The sequence below is a fragment of the Amblyomma americanum genome, chromosome 2 (genome assembly GCF_052857255.1).
Source record: "Amblyomma americanum isolate KBUSLIRL-KWMA chromosome 2, ASM5285725v1, whole genome shotgun sequence".
In the NCBI taxonomy this organism is placed as follows: Eukaryota; Metazoa; Arthropoda; class Arachnida; order Ixodida; family Ixodidae; genus Amblyomma; species Amblyomma americanum.
In genome coordinates this window covers 82,714,584-82,717,954 of record NC_135498.1, presented here as the reverse complement: position 1 = coordinate 82,717,954, position 3,371 = coordinate 82,714,584, and the positions used below count along the sequence as shown (strand labels likewise).

The window sequence follows — 3,371 nt, the reverse complement described above, 5'->3', positions numbered from 1 at the left end:
AAGTGGGACTTGTTTAAACAGGAGATCAAAAACCTGGCAATTTAGGCCTCAGCAAGAATCGCTTTCCTGAAGAGACACCACCTTCGTGAGCTTGGGCGCACCCTAACGGAGCTACATGAGCTAGAGAGGGTAAGCCCGGGTGCCTATCTCGAAGAGATTAATAACGTAAAAGCACAGCTTCAACAATTTGCGACAGACAGATATAAGGGGGCCTTGATACGATCTAGGTCCCGAAGGTTTCTTGATGAGCAACCTTCTCGTCGGGCCCTGGGTGATGAAAGAGAGAATGCTCTTGCGAAGGAAATATTGGAAATTCAGTATGGTGATTGCACATACAGTGACGCGCCTGGTATTCTTGCTGCTTTCTTCGACTATTATCGGAAGCTGTTTGGCAGTTGCGAAGATCCAAGTCAGGGTTTCGATTACAGTTCCTTGCTCGGAAACTTCCCTCGACTTGATGATGAGAAGTGTGCTATAGTGAAGGGACCTATCACTTTGGATGAAATTCAATCAGCCATTTCTGCCCTGCAGAGCCAGAAATCTCCTGGGCCAGATGGTATTACTAGCGAATTCTATAAAACATTTTCGCCTTGCCTAGTGCCTGTTTTGATGGAAGTTTTCAAAGCATCTTATGATGTGGGTGTCCTGCCTCCCACTTTTTATTCTGGGCACACAATATTAATTCCCAAAAGCAAAGATACTAATCGGTTGAAAACTGTTGAGGGATATCGTCCAATTACCCTTTGCAATGTTGATTACAAAATTTTTGCCAAGGTTCTTAGCAGTCGTCTGCAGCTCGTCATTATGGACTTGATAGGTCCGCATCAGGTCTGTGGTATTAGAGGCCGCAGTATTCAAACACATATCCATATTGCACGTTCAGTATTAGAGACAGTATCAGATGAGATAGGCCAAGTAGCTCTGATTCAAATTGACTTGGCTAAGGCGTTTGATAAAGTTCGGCACGATTTCTTGTTCGCGGTCTTGGAGTATGTAAATATTGGTGACGTCTTGCTCAAAGGCATAAGGCTGTGCTATAAGAACTCCTATACAAGGGTTATTGTTAATCAGGAGCTAACGAAACCAGTACCACTAGAAGCATCTGTTCGTCAAGGATGTCCACTGTCTCCATTGTTGTTTGCCCTATATCTGGAACCCCTCTGTCTCAGTATAATTACAGCGCAGCTATCCGCGGTTTCTCTCCGGCTCAATGTGAAGTTAAAGTTTTAGCTTACGCTGATGATGTCGCCCTCTTTTGTTCTGACAAAAAGAGTGTACTCGAGGCTCTAAACTTGACTAAACAGTTCTGCGATGTATCAGGCGCGGCTCTTAATTTAGGGAAATCCAAAGGCTTTTGGTTGGGTCATTGGGGAACTAGGCCAAGCCAGTTCGGTGGTATATGCTGGAACTGTAGCCCTCTTGAGTACCTAGGCGTTCCGCTGCACCAAGTTCGCAACAGTACAGCCTACTGGGATTCACAAACTGTAACTCTACGGCGGCAAACACAGGCTTGAATGGGTAGGGAACTCTCAGTGTTTGCGAGGGCACAGGTCTGTAACATTTTTTTGTTTGCAAAGCTCGCGTATGTCCTTCAAGTCCTGCATTATGCGAGGAGGAAGGTGCAAGCAATACATAGAATATTTGCAGCATTCGTTTGGCGCTCTCAATGGGAGCCGATGAGGCGTGACAACTTGTTCCTTCCCTTAGAGGGTGGTGGAGTGGGCCTTGTTCACCTGTTCGTGCATCAACTCGTTTCCCGTTTTTTCTTTTTGAAATCGGCAAACGTGCCGTTTCTGGTAGCTGTGCTCATTAGGCGGCTTAGTTTTCATTTGCCTTACTTATTCGCACCGACTGTGCAGGCTCGTGAGGGGACTTTATGGGGATTTCTTAAGGAGGTTGCTGACACTTTCAATTTTCTCACTGTGCGCTTCTCTTTAGATTACCTATATAGCCTCTCGAGAAAGCAGATGACCCAGGCTCTCACTGAGTCTTTGTTCCCTACACCATTGTATCGGCAGCCTTATTTGGGGTCTTTGGACATCAGTGTTCTAAAGCGTGTTAGGCGGATGTGCTTTCAGGCAGCCGCTAAAACGTTCTTTTTCAAACTACACACAGCGACGCTGCCTGTCAAGACATTTCTTAATGACAAGGGGATGTTTGTACCCTGGAATGTGAATTGTCGTCTGTGTAACGTGCCTGAGACAATTGATCATTGCTTCATCCTGTGCCGTGATGCCATGTTCTTTTGGGACATACTACAACGAACTCTTAAGAAGGACATTGAAATTACACCATACACTATTAGATTTCTGCCTGTTGACAAAAACTCTGTTGTGCCTTATGACGTGTTTGTGTTGATGGGACTATTCCGTCTTTGGAAAAGCCGTATGATGGACAGACATGCCGAGCCACCAAGATCGTCCAAATCTGTGTTTCGGGAACAGTGTGCGTTGGTGAGGAGTATATATGCTGCTCGCGACGAACCTCCAAGCTGGCTGCCGTGCCTAGATGCTTGTGTGTGCCTCCCTAAATTTTGATGTTTTGATGGGGATGCAGTGGTGAGTTAGGGCTATGGGGGGCTCATATTAAGCAGCCCGGTAACTTGAGACGCGAACTAGTCAGATTGAAGTTTCCTCCTTTCTACAGAAGTTCTTCCATGCAATAAAGAAAAAAAAATGTCAGGATGGCCGAGCGGTCTAAGGCGCTGCGTTCAGGTCGCAGTCCGGTCTTCCGAGCGTGGGTTCGAATCCCACTTCTGACATAACTCTTTAGGTGTTCTTTTTATGCACACAACACCAGGAAAACCTCTCTTTTTTCTTTTCTTTTTATAGTGACAAGACCAACCTGGGTTCGAACCCGACCGCGGCGGCCGCGTTTCAATGGAGGGAAAACGCTGTGCGATGTCAGTGCACGTTAAAGATCTCCAGGTGGTCGAAATTATTCCGGAGCCCTCCACTACGGCACCCCTTTCTGCTTTCACTCCCTCCTTTGTCCCTTTCTTTACGGCGCGGTTCAGGTGTCGCCGATATGTTAGACACTGCGCCATTTCCTTTCCCCCCCCCCAAAAAAAAACAATTTGCAATTTCGACTACTGATCCGGAGTTCCCGGGTTCGAGCCCGACCGCGGCGGCTGCGTTTTTATGGAGGCAAAACGCTAAGGCGCCCGTGTGCTGTGCGATGTCAGTGCACGCTAAAAATCCCCAGGTGGTCGAAATTATTCCGGAGCCCTCCACTACGGCACCTCTTCTTCCTTTCTTCTTTCACTTTCTCCTTTATCCCTTCCCTTACGGCGCGGTTCAGGTGTCCAACGATATATGAGACAGATACTGCGCCATTTCCTTTCCCCAAAAACCAATTATTATTATTATTAT

The 3,371-nt window shown here is 46.8% G+C and overlaps 1 non-coding gene across 1 annotated transcript; it reads left to right on the top strand.

The window, feature by feature from the left end:
• Positions 1-2,677: 2,677 nt before the first annotated feature.
• Positions 2,678-2,761, top strand: TRNAL-CAG (transfer RNA leucine (anticodon CAG)). Its single transcript has one exon. It is a non-coding gene; the product is annotated as a tRNA-Leu (tRNA).
• The last annotated feature ends 610 nt before the right edge of the window (positions 2,762-3,371 follow it).